Below are 16,734 nucleotides of genomic sequence, written 5' to 3'. Positions count from 1 at the left end.
TAATGTTTATCACTGAGCAATCCAAAACCCCTCTTTTCTGGTGAGTTACTCTGTCAATGTATGTATGAAGTTAGAAGTTTTTGCTCCAACATGCATTACTTGACATCTGGCTTACACTGAATTTCATTTGACATTTTCTTGCCTCTTCCCCCAGTTAAAAGAAATAGTTTTGGGTCACTTTTTGCAGTCAGTTTGGAGTTTCCCCATCCTGAAAGGTTACATGTCCTTTGCAAACTCGGCTACCTCAGTACTCATTTCTGACTCCGAACAAGTTAAAAATCAATGGTTCTATTAAAGATCATTCAGGAATACCATTGCTTGTTTGCCATTGTGAAAATTATTCATTTACTCCTGCCCTCTGCTTCCACTTGTCTATAAGATGACCTGTCCTCTTATCCCATGATTGGTAAGTTTACTCAGAAACCTCTGGTGAGGGATTTTGCCAAAAGGTTTTTGTAGGTCCAAATAGATATCTAACAAACCACCCTTATTAACATGTTTATTGATTCTATTAAAGAACTTAAAAGATTGGCCAGACAGGACTTTCCTTTGCAGAAGCCAGGATGATTCTTTCTCAGCAAGTTGTGTTCTTCTGGAAGCTTTATAATATCTTCTTTAAGTATGCATTCTACCAGTTTACATAGAACAGACTTTATACCACAACTGCCTTGTAGTAGCCTAACTCACCTCTGGACTCATTTTTAAAAATCAGCATTATGTTGGCTACTTTCCAGTTTTTCAATAATGAGGATGGTTTTAGAGTTGAAAAAAGAATAATGTGAAGTCTTGAATCTTGCTCAGCAGTTGGCAATTATAATCCTCCCAATTTTTTCACTTTGTTCCTCTTCTCCCAACACCCATGCTACCGTAGGTCAATAAGAGAGCTCATGGTCTGCATGCATGAGTGTAAATTCTCCAGTTAAGAGTCTAAGACAGACGGGCTGGGACAGACCCACTAACAGCGAGCACAGCCTAGATGAGCCAACAGCCTGACACTGTATAAGGCAGCTTCATATGTTCGTATTCTGTCACCTCCAGTTATCTCCACCAGGTTGTTGCTGGCCTGTCGGCATATTGCTGTGGGATAGCTCCACACACTTATCTTTAGTCTATATCACACACCTCTGTTAAAACAGAAGAGCATTAAAGAGACTTCATTCACAGCTACCTTCAAGCCTTAGAGAGGTTACGTTTTAAAAATAATGATTGGAAATACAAAGGGCAAGCATCAGAGGGCCACAAGCAAAAGAGAGCAGTAGTCCCACCACTTCTACTTTTCACAGATTTAAAGTTACAAAAATTTGTTCTCCTTCATTTGTCCATTTAGGAAATCTTGAAATCTGCAAGCAAAAACTTGTGCTTCAAGCAGAGGATATGAAATTCACATCTGCTATGGCAGATCTAGGTCCCAAAATGTATTGCCACTTAAAAAAAAATCCTTTCTGTATCCCAGTTGTACAACTTTATACAGATAGCAAGAGGCAGGTTCTGCAAATTATGGCTAGGTTGATAACAAAGCATTTGTTACTATCCAGAAGACAACTCCTGTCCCACCATGATAGTGCTTACATTTTCATATGAATTTGTCAACACATATGTTGTCAGATGAAGGGGAGAAACTAACTATTGCAGAAACGTCTCCATTATTCAAAGCCTGGCAATCTGAAATTGTTCGATAATTAAGGCAAATCATACATTTGTCACAGAGATCCCTTCTACTTTTTCCAACAGAACTCATTTGGTGCTGCATCTTTTTGCCTGACTGAGGCAGAGTCCCTCTTATAGCTACATGACAGCAGTTCAATAGTTTTGGGGCATGAAGTCAAAGGCTGCACCGCTGCCTTTTTTTTCCTGTGACAAAGCTGTGCCTCAGACAGCAAAAAGGTAGCAGTCTTAACTACCATATGTCTGATTTCCAAGATATTTTGCAAATTTCACTGGCTATTTCAGTAAATGAAGCTGAACTATAAATGGCAAAGTGAGATCACTATGATTTTGTTTTTGAGCGAATGCAGTCACAATGCACAGCCTACCAATATATTTATTTATTTATTTATTTTATTAAATTTATATACCGCCCCATAGCCGAAGCTCTCTGGGCGGTTTACAACATATGTAGTCCATGCTTCAGCATCTGACAATGCCTGCTGAGAAGGCCAGATTCATTCATTAGATTCATTCTCAAGAATTAATTTTTAATCTAGCCAATCATGAGATGAAGGTTTTTGAGGGTGCAAACACCAAAGATTGGATCAGAATGTCCATTTATCAAGTTCATTTGCTATTATTCTGCAGCATTTCATTCTGCTGAGCAAAGAAACCAACTTGTGTTATCCACAGAATATAGCAATTGGCCTTTTCTTTCCCTGTTATAAAGGTACAAAGAAGGTCTCTCCATCAAATAAAAGAAAGCCCTTATAATATTGAGAATATGGAAAAATATCCTCACAAAACAAAGGCAATCTATTGTACAGTAAAATGATGGTTTATTACATTTAATGACAGGCTCCTTATCACCACGACTACAGGGTTGAAACTGAACATTTAAAGAGCAAGATGAGTAATTGAAGCAAACAAGCGAACGGGTCACCTCCTTTCCATGCTACGATGCAGCTATGAATATGAATAAGCACGTTCTCTTTATACTTTCTATTTTAGCTTGTCTCTCCTTGGTGGGGAGATACATTTCCTAATATTGCCTTTCTTGGGTCCTCCCTCCTATCTGCATTGCAAGGCTGAATACCCCAGAATACACATTTGCACGTGGAGGTTAGGAAGATGTTTTCTTAGGGGATCAGGTCTGTCACTATGAAAGTTCAAAATATATATATCAAAACTGGAAAGCAGTGGTATCTTAATCCGATTACATAGTTTTAAATCAGAACCCACCGAACAGGATCTGCATGCCTTGAACCCAGAATTAAAATGTTTGGCTTGAAAACTATTTGCCTCAAGCCAGGGTTGACTTGAAGTAGTGAAAGAATTATTGGCTAAAGTTACATCTTTGATTTTAAAAAGTCAAAAAGGAAGATCGCCACAACTGTGTGCCACTACACACAAAATAAAAAGAGAGACAGACTGAGATTAGTGATGAAGGGAAACCCCTGAGACATCTACCAACAACCTGGAATATGTCATGCATCTGCAGAGAAGGAAAAACTAATTTTGCAAACTAGTGTCAGCGTCTAGAGGCGAATTGGGAAAGGTCTCCCGTTAATCTATGGCTGAGACTGGAAAACGATTCCAGCAGATGTGCTAAGGGCAGCCTGACACCACATTCATCACTGGTATAGAAATCTTGGCAAACTGTGGCCATAACCAGAAAGTCTTTGCATGGTGGTATTTAGGGTTGCCAGGTCAGAAGCATCCCAAACCCTGAGATTTCAGGGGCAGGCCCCAGTGATGTCATTAAGCATTATACAGTAAGCATCAACCACAATTGCTTGGAGCATACCGCTCAAAACAAATTGAAAAATTAAGATAGAAATCTTAGCTAAATGATGGTGTTGCCAGGACCAGCTGAAGTGACAGGATCATTCCTTCTCACCTGCTGAGGGAGCCTGGGTAATCTAGCCTACTTGCTTCTGGCAAGAAGGGTTTAAGTGTCCTCTGGCCAGACCAGTCACCAGAAGGCCGCTGCAGGAAGAAGGGAGTCTGGTGTTGTGGAGATGTCAGATGGGAGGACTCAAGAGTAAAGGTGGATGCCCCTGAAATATGCAATTCTAAACACACTTACTAAGGAACTAAGCCCCATAGAACACAGGACTTACTTCTGAGTAGATATGGTTAGGATTGTGCTGCTGGTAAGGCTTGACTAGGCTTGTTGGTAAGGCTTCCAAAGATATCGGTATCAAAGCAGGGTTGGCAACCCCCTGCTTGGAATGCCTTGCCTGCCTTTCAATGTGGCTGCTCCAAACTTCTTTACAGACTTGGCCCTTCACTGCAGAGAGAGGTATGAAAAATGAGTAAGAGTTAAGAAGATTCTCTACTCTTTCCTGCCTACTCTGTGGGCTGTTATAAACTCACTTTGAAAGCCAACCCAATTCCAGTGAGTAATATTTGACAGAGAGAAAACACCTATGATTTGGACAGGCAGTAGCTTGAGAACAACAGCAATTGAAGCCGCACTTCCCAGTATGTGCATTCTCTTTTACCACTATTGGGCAAGAAACAAACTGTCATGCAACCAACAAGGTCATCAGTGGGTTTAAGGGGGTTGAGCTGACCACATGGAAACACTGTTATTGCTTCTATGGATAAAAGGGAGTGAGGGCAGAGGTAAATGAAATGCAAACAAACAAAAGACAGTGCTGATTTCCTAAATGCAATACCATACCAACCACAACAAGATTCTTACAAGTAAGGCAGAAAACTCAGCATCCCACAACCAGTCAGAATTCCTAATCAAACCTAAAAACTTCCTGGCAGCCAGTTAGTCAAGGTCACAGAAATCCCCATGCAGCACAACCTGACCCCAGGGATGTAGTTAGTGCAGAATGCTCTGGCACAATTGCTGATATGAGGGAGACCCTGTCAGCACATAATATCTCTACTCCAAAATCTGAACTGGTTGCTGATTTGCTACCAGGCCAAATTCAAGGTGTGCTTTCCATGTTATGGCTACCACATCGTACTTGTTCTGCTTTTGTAAGAAATCAGTCCTTTAGTGTGGCAGCACCTACACTTTGGAACTCCCTGCCTACTGACATTAGGCAGGCACCTTCATTGTACTATTTTTGGCACCTGCTAAAAATATTTTTGTTTAGGCAAGCCTACTCCAGCATGGAGAAGCTATTATGTTTTTTATCTGTTTCTAACTCATTGTTGGTTTTATTATTTTGAATGTTTTAAATACCTGTCTAACTGTTTTTGCCAATAATGTTATTGTGTTAATTACTTTTATAAACTGCTTTGAGGTTTTTCACAATAAAGCAGTGTATAAATGTTGTAAATAAAATACATAAATAAATGCTGGAGTCACTGTGGCCCTTGGGTCTCCTTTCTCTTTTAGGAACAAAGAAATCTGCCTTATACCAACTCAGGCCATTTGGTACCATCTAGCTTAGTACTCACAACATGGACTAGCGGCTATCCAGGATTCCAGACAATAATCTTTTCCAGAAATTGGATTTCAGACCTTTGCATGCAAAGCATGTGCCTTATCACTGAACTACAGCCCTTCCTCTGTTCAAAAAAATATCTTTTAAAATTGTTCTTTTCAATTCATTAATGAACACACGGCATACCTAGGGAAGATCCACACATGCATTTAAAGCACATTCAACACACATTTGAAGAACATGAATCACACCACAGAATCCTGGGAACTGTAATTTGTTAAGGGTGGTGGGAACTATAACTGCGAGGAGTAAACTACACTTCCCAGGATTCTTTGGTGGAAGTCACCAAATGCCAGTTGGATGTGCTTTAAATGTATTGGCTGGATCTTACTTCATAAACTTTGCCTGCATCTAAACCATTTAATTAATTTTTTAAAATGGAAATCAGCTAAAATGTTTACTGGGTTTACATGAGCTATGGACCATCTTTTGGCCTAATCTGTCCCTCAGGGTGAAAACAGAGAGGGGACCATGACCACCCCAAGAAGGGCACACTTAAAATGTAGAGGAAATAATAATGTACAACCATAGTGTGAAATCAGATGCTTATCGGGGCATATATGCTTATTATATAAGCATGAGAGTCAAAGATGTTTACTATTTATACAACCTGTAAATATATTTTTAGTGCTAGCCTATGCATGTTTACCCAGAAGCAAATCCCAATGTATTCAATGGAGCTTACTCAAACAGGGAAGCGTGCACAGGACTGCAACCTGAAGTGATAAAGAACTTCACTCACCCAATCCAAAATTCAGAATCATGCCACTTTAAGCTGTTTTGCAACTATTTTATACCTGTTTTATAGTTATTGGTCTTAAATGGATTTATTTCTTGTTGTGAGTTGCCTTGGTTTCCAACCGGCAACCTTACCTCACATGGTTGTTGGAAAGATTCCATTTACACACTCACTAGAAATGTAAAAATACATACACCCCACGTAACGGTTTATTGTCAAAACCAGTTGGTCATTGCAGAACCTTTGTTTAAAAAAATAAAATCAGTGGTTTTTTCCCTAAAAAAAGAGCAGTGACACCTAAGTAAGCTCTGCCTAATTGCTTTAAAAATAGAATTGGAGGGGGAGAAAAAAGATTTACAACACAATCCTTTGTTATGATCACTCAAAAGTCACATTGATTTACAACACAATCCTAAACATGTCTACTCAAAGGTAAGCCCTATTGAGCTCAATGGGGTTTACTCCCAGTATGTGGGATTAGCATTGCAGCTTTACTCCCAGAAAAACAAGTATAGGATTAAAGCTTCATATTGGGAAGGTTTTCAAAACAGGCGATGAATTAGACAAATAAACTGCCCTCTTTAATAGCCCAGGAAAATTTAAACTTGTTTGACTCCTCATAATTAGAACAGTATAGCACGTTGTAATGACATCATAAGCTGCATGTACACTTCTTTTAAACTTCTGTTCAAAAATTATTTAAAAGATATAATGTATAATATGCTATTTTTGCAAGTAATTTAAAAAACTCTGCATGTACACTTTTATTATAATCATAACTGAAATTGCCTACCAAGATCCGGCTGCGATTTCTTGTTCTACATCTCCTGCACACAGAGAGAAAGGGACTTTTACTGTTGCTGAAAACTATAAACTTAGTTTATGAGATTTCCAGTCAAGTAGGAAAAGACAACCGTTTTCTGGCCTTGCAGTGGGTTCTAGCTATTGCCCGAAGGTCAACAAATCCCTTGTCAATCACAACCCTGACTTCACTTATTGGCTACAAACCTGAAAGAGCGGGGTTGGAGTAGCCAGCTATGAGCTCATTTAACAGAAGTTTAGGGGAGCCCTATTGTTTAGGTGTGTATCTCTTGAACCAGACCACCTAGAAAGAAAGCTAAGAGTCTGGAGATTGGGGTGACTCACCTGGAGAGGACCCCAAAAATCCAACATTTCCTGGCAACCCTAGTGTTATTAAATGTGATAAAATTTGATGGAACAGGAGAAAGACACAGGTCATTCTGTGACCATAGTAGACACACATTCCAATGCCCTGGAAGTGTCCATGTCTTCAGCAGCAGTTCCCTTAGAATCCAAGTGCTGGAATATTTTATTTGTCAAGACACTCTGGAGTTCTGTCAGACATACCATTGTCAACTGAAAACACAGCAGCATTTACTCATTGAAGTAGCCCATGGGGCTTTTACAGATTGCTAGAGTGAACACAAGCATATGTGCACCAAGGGTACTGAAATACAGATTATTTCTGTTTTTAATATAGGACAAGACAAATAAAGGAGAGGTTTTATAAAATTTCTGCAACAGCCCTTCCAAACACCTGTATCTACAGATCAGGCCTCATGTTTAAATGTTAGGTCACATGTTCTTATTTTACTTCTCATTTTATAACCACCTATAATGAAATACATCCTGCCTGCGTGAAAGCTCTTCGGACTAAAAGAGAAGATATTTGAAAGGTCATCAACAGTCAGTCTGTAGGACTACAGACGCCCGCATGAATGTTTTCACTCTAGATAAATAAGACTTGAAGCAGCTGCTGCCCACAGACCAAATCCTAGGTCCTATATCAAATACATACAAACTAGCCGAACTGGTGAAGAGACTAGTAGTTATTTTGTCTAAACAACTTTCATAAAATATATTCTTCTCTGCAGTTTTGGTTTAATTAAAAACAAAAGCGTTTCCCATCACAGCTTTAAAGACTGTCCCAAAATATGACTAAAGTGACTCTCTAATGATTCTCCCCTCTGCTAACATCTACTTGAGATGGGATAAGTGCACATGTAAGCATCCTTACACAAGTGCAGTGCAGTTAGTCCCTAGGATTGCACTTAAAGAGGTTCTTGGAAATTGTGCTACACTAGGATAAAAGCATGCATGAGGCACAGCCCCACCACCTATACATGAAAGGCAAAAATAGGCACACAATGAATAAAGGCATCCTCCCTACTGTCTTTTGAACTGGTGCAGTACAGGACACAGAAAACAAATGATAAACAAAAAATAAAATAGAAATAGTATTGCAGTACTTTACAACTGAACAATTGTATGTAGCAACTGAACAGTGTTAAAAATTATTAGTAGCAACATAGTTCCTAAACATTTTTTACTAAACAATTCGTAAAAGTCCTTGTCTAAAGCAGCTGACAATCCAAATTAATTATATTTGACAATAAAAAGAGTTTTGATTACAAAAGGTCTTTTAAAATGTATCCCAATGTCGTTCTTGAAAATGATGCTATGGTGGGCAAACCTACTGCAACGATGGGAGGCAAGTTTTAAGAAGAGAAACAGGATGCAGGCCTAGGTCTGGATGGATCATTGGTCTGATTCAGTAGGCCTCTTATGTTCTTATAAATGTCAGGTCTTATTACAGTGGAGAGGAGAGCCTGGCTGGGAGTCCAGAGTCTGAGTTCAAATCCCTGCTCGTGTCTCCTGGGTGTCAAGGGCCAGCTAAAGATCACCCCCACAGTGAGTGGCACAGGGGTTACGTGCCCTGCCACCTGTGCAGCCATGGGCAAGCTGCATAGTCCCAAGGAGCCCAGTTGTCCCCCAGCTGGCAGTTGCAGACAAGGGAGGGGCTGGCTTGTGCAGCTGTGGCAAGCTGAGCAGGCCCTAGCCAGCTGGGGAGAACTAGCCTCAGAGGGAGGCAATTGTAACCCCCCTCTGGATACTGCTTACAATGAACACCCTATTCATAGGGTAGCCATAAGTCGGGATGGACTTGAAGGCAGTCCATTTCCATTCATCCAGGGTTAAACAAAGGTGATGATAGAGTTACCAAAAGAGGACTACAGTGAGGACTTGCTACACTTCCTTTTGGAAGTTGAATGCATCTGATAGTAGAATGCATCTGATTGTATATATGTGTGTAAAAGAGATCAAATGCTGTCTAGTTCACACTTCACAAAATCCTACCTCTAATGCTCCATTCTTCATACATTTGTATGAAGATCTGAAAATCTGTTATGGCGGCAATTCCTACCACCATCATTATTAACAACAACACCACCCTAAATAGACACAAACATTTATATTGCTATTTAAAAAAAAATCAGGCTCCAGCTTTTGGATTAGCATATGTTAATGGCAGATCCATAATAATTCTTTAAAAAAGCTTTCCTTAATATAACATTTGCAGTTCCTTCTATAGAGATCACAATAGAGTTAAGAAAACAAGCGAAAGGCTCTCAGTCTGCTCCCCTCCTTCCATCTTCACTTAATTGTGGTTAGTTAATAAACCAGAATCTGAAACCATTGTTCAGTCTTGCTTTGTTTGAACTAACCACAATTCGAATAATTCTAATGAATCACAAAACTGTGGTTTCTTCAAGACCAGAAGTAGAACCTCCAAATTTCCTTACCTCACATTGAAGCAAGAGAGGCAAAGAGGAGGAAGGCATGCAAGCTTGTTCTGGTTTGAACTGGGCTACCAAGGAGTAGCCCCCATCCCCCCAGCCTCAGAATACACGAAGCACATGCATCTACAGCTACTCATGTTTAATATAGACAGTTTTCATTTGTAAGCACTCAGCTCCTTTGTTAACCCAAACTAAATGAAAAAGCAGCCAGCTACTTGGATAAGGAAGAACAGCAGGTTAGAAGAGTATCTGGAAAATGGTTACCTAAAGAATGCCCTAGACATACTTGTAGCCTTGATTCAAACTTCTGAGTGCTAATATAAAATGGAAAATGTAAATCCATTGAGTCCATACTGAATTTCTCACTGTGGCCTTGACTGCATTAGAGTTGAAGAAGTGCTGATCTGTGCCGTGTGTGCATTTGAACATTGTTTGTTGCATTTATATTTGCCGAAGCATCCAAGTCAGTTTACCATTTAAAAATACTAAAAACCAAAGTTAGAAAATATAGACTAGAACATTCACGTAGGAAAGGTACTGTGTGGCCCCTACATCAAATTTAAGTGCACAGAATGTCCTCCCTTCAACATACTCAACTATGAAAATTTATGTCAATGGGAAATCTCATGCATCAGACACAAAAGATTGCATCCAGCAGCCAACAGGTCTTTAGGATAATCCTCACCTCTTATTTGTACATCCCTCTAATTCAGAAAGTGAGGATTTCATATCGTAGTTGTAGTTTTCACATAATTCTACAAGCCTATATGTTCAATAGTTTCAATGTAGGCGAATAACAAAAAGATTAAAATAATAATAGTAATAATAATCCTGGTTTGCAAGCAAAACGGTATTCAAGTCTCACCTGAAATTTATCACAGACATACACACACATATCCCCAGGGACCAGCACAAATAGTTCAGAAGAGTTCTAAGCATGCAGACATAAGTCTAGACTACCAGATACAAATGGCCAGACACAAATTTATTACAACTGTAAACCAAACACACACCACTAAGTAAGAAACTGCTGCACATATAAGTACCCCAATCAGTTGGATTCAAGTACACATGGAACACTTGTGTCCACAACTACTTTCATTTTCCATTATAGGGGAGCTTGGCCTCTGTTAACAGGATGTCTTCCTGGAGCTTCTTTCAACACTGAAGGGACTGGGAAAGCATACAGAAACAAAGTCTGCATACATCACAACCATGGTTTACGTTGAAAGGTGACAATTTGTACTTAATGCCTGCTAGAAGTATTTGTCTGGTGAACACAATCCCGGACCTAACAACTATTATAGACAGGCCTATGGAGCAAACATACAGTGATGCTTTTAAGTGATTGTGTAAAATGAGTCCCACAACAGAGTTGTCCAATCTGCCATTACTGCAGTTCAAACTCACACTTTTTAAATGATCAATCAGTGCTGTCTGCTATATAGTGGCTAGTTTTGAATAGTCAGACCCCACAGGCAATAAAACATATTCATATATTACTGTAGATTTTTTGTTGTTGTTTCACCTAATGCTAATTAGTCTTTTTTATACTTCTATTAGTTGTTACGCCCAATGCAAACTCTGACTGTATAAAATTAATTTTTATGTTCTGAAGGGGTTTAGCTGAGACAGATGTGCATATTTGACTTTAAAGCCTTTACTGTATACTTACATAAAGCATCAAATATTTCCCTGAAATACTCTGGGTCACTAAGGATGCCAATAATCTACAGCCTTTACACAAGACTTTTTTGTTTTATTTATATGTGTGTATATACATATACTCAACTCAGAATACAACTAGTACTTCAAAAAGCTGTGAATTGCAGTTCATTAGCTGCATTTATCTGCTCTGGTTCTATTGTGAGCTCTTTAAATTAAAGGACATGCACATTAACTTAACTCAAAGCTGCTAGGCCTCCTCCAACTCAGAATAGGGAAGGGCATACATCTAATAAAATGCAAACTTGCAGAAGTAATACATAATTATCTTTTTTTTAAAAAAATGCACATCTTGGAAGTTCAACATTTCCAAAATTATTTGACATTTTTACAAGGACCTGTGGAAAGTGCTTGACTACTAGCTCACTCAATTCTGTATTGTGAATTAATACAGATAAAATAATAAGCATTCTCTCCACTCCCATCCTTAATGTCTAATGTTAGAGTTACAGCACAATTTGGGCCCGATTTGACACAGCCCTTGCCTCTCCCACCCACTCTCAAGACTATCTAAAGCTCATTTACACATTATTGCTTTATGTCTCAACTTTAGACAGTTCATGAAAAATATTACTGTAGAAACATCAGTGCAGAGACACACTTATGTCTTTAAAAACGTAAGTGTCAAGAAACTCAGAAAATTAAATAACAATTTTAATGAAATTACAATATGCCCAAGATAAAACCTGAGGGATTTTGAAAGGACAGTAAAATCCCAGTAGAAACCAAACCAATTAAAATGTTTGTGGGTCTCTTCCCACATCCCCACTTCTAACAATCCAGAAAATGTTGAGAAAATCCTACATACACTAACAATATCCCACAATTTCTAAGGAGAAGGAAAATGGCAGCATTTCTAAAGCAACCCAGTTTGTTCCTTTATTTGGAATGCTGTTTGTGCTAGGTATCTTAAATCCATTAAATCCATTAATGTTGAAATCCATTGTCAGTATGCCTGACAGAGCAATATACATACAGTGATAGGAGTAATGAGGGTCAAAACTCTGTTCTTGCATTTGTTTCCACACAGTAGTTACTGTTCTAGATGGCACTGTGCAGCAATATAACGTACTATTTACTTTTTAACTTGCCATCCTCTTATATAGTATTACTTGGAAAGACTCATTTCTACTAATTGTGTATGGAAAATATAAAAGTAAGTATCTTTCTAAAGTTGTACATTGCCCCCAATCAAAATGATCACATGTTGATATGGCTAATGCCTAAAACAATTAAACACAAATAAAATGAACAGAACAGACCAAAATGTTTGAGATTTTTCAACAGTTTCTCTCGCGTCATTAGGAATTTATAACTGGAGAGCAAGCAATACAATGCAAGTGAAGCCTTTTAATTAAAGTGTACCTAATCAAGACAGTCAAAGATATTATAATCCTCAATATAAAACTGTGATTACTTAGTACTTAATGCATCAGAGAATTCCCTGTATAGCATATCTCTGTGTGTTGTGTTTATGTGTGAAACAATAATGTTTCAAAAAGTGACTTTTTACAAACTGGGCACTGTTTATAAACAGTGGTACAGTGGATTACAGATTATTGTAAAATTAAATCCTATTGTAACACTGGGTGACGTAACACTGAATTTAGTAACATGCAAGTCGGTATGAGACTTCAAAACACTGCAATGGATGTAGTCATAACTGAAAGCTATTTTAGCTTAATGAACCAAAGATGCTCAGAGATTGTTCTGGAGGAATATAGCCCTTTCTAGCATGACTGAGTTGTGCTGCACAATTATGCAACATGTGTTGGAGCATCCCAGTCTGCGTCTGTGTTGGAATTGCTTTTTAATATTTTTTAAACCTTTTTTAAAAATAAAACAATATGTTTTTAACCTTTTTTTAAAAAGATACCTTAGAAGCTTTTTAAAAAAGGTTTTTTAAGATGTTTTGTTTTAATGTATTTTAAAATCTGTTTTTATGATGTTTTAAAGTGTTTTTAGTGCTTTTGTTTGCCGCCCTGGGCTCCTGCTGGGAGGAAGGGCGGGATATAAATCAAATAATATATAAATAAAATAAATAAATAAAATCTCAGTTTTTCTTCTTTTTTTAACCTTAACACAAGGAGTGAAAATTTAAGTTATCACCAGCATATTAATGTTCCTACTTACTGAGGAGTTGGTTGCCATAGGACCGGAAGCACTAGGATTTTCCTGTCCAGAAACTTGACCTCTGTCATTAGTCCCACGAGTTACAAGGATTCTGAAATGTTGCTGCCTTGTGTTCTGATCAGGGCGAATTTTAAATGTGCATCCTTGTCCTGGAGAAACCCGTTCCACTGAATTGCTTCTAGATATCTCGGAGCCATTCCTGCCTTTCCCATGAACTGCCAAATTCACACCATCATCCTCCATGGGGCTAACTCGTGCTGTTTGTGGCTGAACTGGGTACGAGGTACTCCTTTCCAGACGTATCCGTGGATACCTGACCAACCTATCCCCTTTCGTTCCAGTAAAACCAAAATTGTAATCTGCTCCTGCCTCTGTATCATTCGTCGGAGACTGCTGCAGTTGGAAAACAAATAATTTTTTCCCTGAATGGGCTGACCCATCTGCCAGATGCTGCAAAGACCAGCGCCTGGGTTCAGAGGCAGAAGTGTTATGCTGAGCTTCAGAACCAAACGGCATCAGCGTAACATGAGGCATGTCCACACTTGAAGCCCGATGCTGAATCCTTACTCCGCTAATGTTTAACCCTGATGCAGCATTGTTTGCTTCATCTTGAGCAGTGACTGCACCATTCCAGTTATTGGAAGGTATGGTACAAAATATTGTATGATTAGAGGATCCTCCATCAGTCTCGTGTTCCATGTTCTCAGGAAGTCTGGATGGAGAATTCTCTGGGGTCACCTGTGGACTACTTGGAGAAGAATGGCTTCCAACAAGAGATGCATAATGCTCCCCTAAATCTGAAAAGTTACCCGTCTCATCTGGGGGAGACTCTGTGCCCCCACACTCATCAGCGTGTCCATTTACAGCCTTGCGCTGAAGGGAGATCTGCATGGATGAGCTCCTTGTTGGACGCACATCAATGCTACTCAAAAGCTGAGGAATAAACATGGAAGTGCTTCTTTTCAAGGAACCCGCTTCGTGCAAGTCTCCACTACTGTCACCATAATCCATTCTACGCCTGGAGAAAGGGTGAGGCCCGTTCCTTCTTGGTAAAGTGTGGAATGACATGAAAAAGTCATCATCTTCTCTTTCATGGTCTAGGATCTCTGATTCAGGAGCTGTGTTGCTTCGTCCGGAGCCAAAATGAAACCGCAGCCGATGGGCCATAGTTTCAGGAGAAAGGAGAGGGGGGAAACGGCAACACGTCCAGGCACTGCCAGAAGTTAAGAACTAAAGACATAAACTCCAAGAAAAAGTGTCCCATCTGCCAAACTGTTAGCACTGCTGTACTGATAGCGACAGATAGCAGAAATAGCCCAAGTGGCAAGCGGCATTCCATGCATGATTGGATAAGAGCAATCAGTGCTCCTCCACACTGTGACATAGGGTAGGATGGCTGGCATCACATGACCCATTTCCCCCTCTCCAATGCAAGCTACTATTTTTTTTTCTTTAATACCAGCAAGAGCCTGAAACAGCACCTTCACAGCTGCTCCTTTTCCATCAGAAAGGAGCGGCCCCAGCGGGAGATCTCTCACAGCTGACTAAGGCAGCGAACACACTCAGCTCTGCTATAAATCTAAAGTACATCATATTCACAGAACACTTTTGTACTAAACCAAAGAAGAAAAGGGAGAGGGGAACACCACACACGCAGCAGCAACAGCGCCAACCAAGACACATCCACACACCCACAAAAATCTTTGTTGATTTCGCACTGAAGTCCTCATGCAAATCGGGAATCACGAAAAATGGCTGGAGGAAGGCACACACAGCGACCGTCTCTGTTTAAAGCTGGCTGCAGCCTTCGGGTATCATTTGACTAATGCAAATATAAACAAACAGCAAGGAACTAGCTCTTTTTCCCCTTATGCTTCAAGCGATTTAAGCAGCAATCCTTTCGCTGTAGCAATAGACACAGATATATTGCCACTGTAAAGGAACGATAATAACCAGCTTCAGCTATACAGAGAGTTTTCCAGGAGAGGGGAGGGGGGAGAAGAGAAAGAAACTCTTACAAACACAATTCAAGCAGCAGGCAGGAGCAAGCAACAATCTTCCTTTTTCGGCTTTTGGGAGGCCGAGAAGGCAGTTGAAATCTGGAGCAGGGGTGTTCACGAAGAGCTGTACTGATTTGACTTGAACACCACACAGAAAACGCTGCCCAACACTGGCAAACTTCCACTGAGAAAGTTAGCAATATTAGTAGCTTGGATTGCCAACATGGAATATCGTTCTGCCTTTGTTAGGAGCCAAAAAAGCATCAGAAGTACAAACAGGCAGGCCCAGGACTCAAAATTAAACAATGCCCGCATTCGGCTCTGCTACGCAGGGCGGTTTAAATAAAGAGGGGAGGGGGAGAAAGTAGGAGGTATAGCTGAGGCAGAGTCTGAAAATGCTCTTCCAGTGGGAATTAGAAGCAGGGTCAATGAAACCAAACAATTTTATTACAGAAGTAAACAAAACGACCTGCTTTATAAAAGAAAGCCTTAGAGCACGCGCTATGGAAAATCATGTGAGTGTTGAGTCAGAACCACATCCTAGACATTTTGGCTTCTGTTTTCTAAGCACCAGTGTGGTGTAGTGGTTAAGGTGCTGGACTACGATCTGGGAGACCAGGGTTCGAATCCCCACACAGCCATGAAGCTCACTGGGTGTCCTTGGGCCAGTCACTGCCTCTCAGCCTCAGAGGGAGGCAACAGTAAACCCCCTCTGAATATCAATTACCATGAAAACCCTATTCATAGGGTTGCCATAAGTTGGAATCGACTTGAAGGCAGTCCATTTCCATTTTTTCTAAGCACCCGTTTTCCCATACAGAAAAGGAGCCCAATTACAAGAGGAAAATAGGAGTAGCTTGAAATGATAAAAGACTGACAAGGGTCGGTATAACCCTCTGTACTGGGAAAACTGGACTATGACAGCAGCCATGATGACCCGCTGCGCAAAAATAATAAAAAAGACCTGGAAAAGGTCTGGATCACCTGTGAGGGATCCAGCATTTTGGACCACAGGACATTTTTCTATGCCATATATGGCAAGCTACACCTCATTAGTGCTAAAACTATTATCATATGCACAAACCCAAAAGCAGTAAGTCCTTGTAGGTACTGAAATTTAATGTACAACCATAGCTCTCTCCATCTCCAACGGTTTCCACTTTCACTTCAATGAAGACACAACTCAACACACGTTGGACTCTGAGTTGGGGTCTTTTCACCTCACAAATACATGTTAAGAATTCCCGGGGGGGGGGCTCTATGGTGAGACCGTTTTTCAAATGGGAAAGTGAGCAAAGGGCTAAGGATCCACTTTCATACGCCAAAGCTATTTTAATGTATTTATTTATTTACCTACTTATATGCATCTGTCACCTACTAACCTAGTTCGCTAAACCTAAAACATTATTTTTAAA

At 39.9% G+C, this 16,734-nt stretch overlaps 1 protein-coding gene across 10 annotated transcripts in view; it reads right to left on the bottom strand.

Annotated features, from left to right (window-relative positions):
• The window catches only part of NEDD4L (NEDD4 like E3 ubiquitin protein ligase), a 433,261-nt gene that overhangs the window by 149,253 nt on the left and 267,274 nt on the right, over nucleotides 1-16,734 (bottom strand). The gene's annotated exons all lie outside the window — the stretch shown is intronic.

The sequence above is a fragment of the Rhineura floridana genome, chromosome 1, assembly GCF_030035675.1.
Source record: "Rhineura floridana isolate rRhiFlo1 chromosome 1, rRhiFlo1.hap2, whole genome shotgun sequence".
Classification (NCBI taxonomy): Eukaryota; Metazoa; Chordata; class Lepidosauria; order Squamata; family Rhineuridae; genus Rhineura; species Rhineura floridana.
This window is presented reverse-complemented; position numbering and strand designations above follow the sequence as displayed.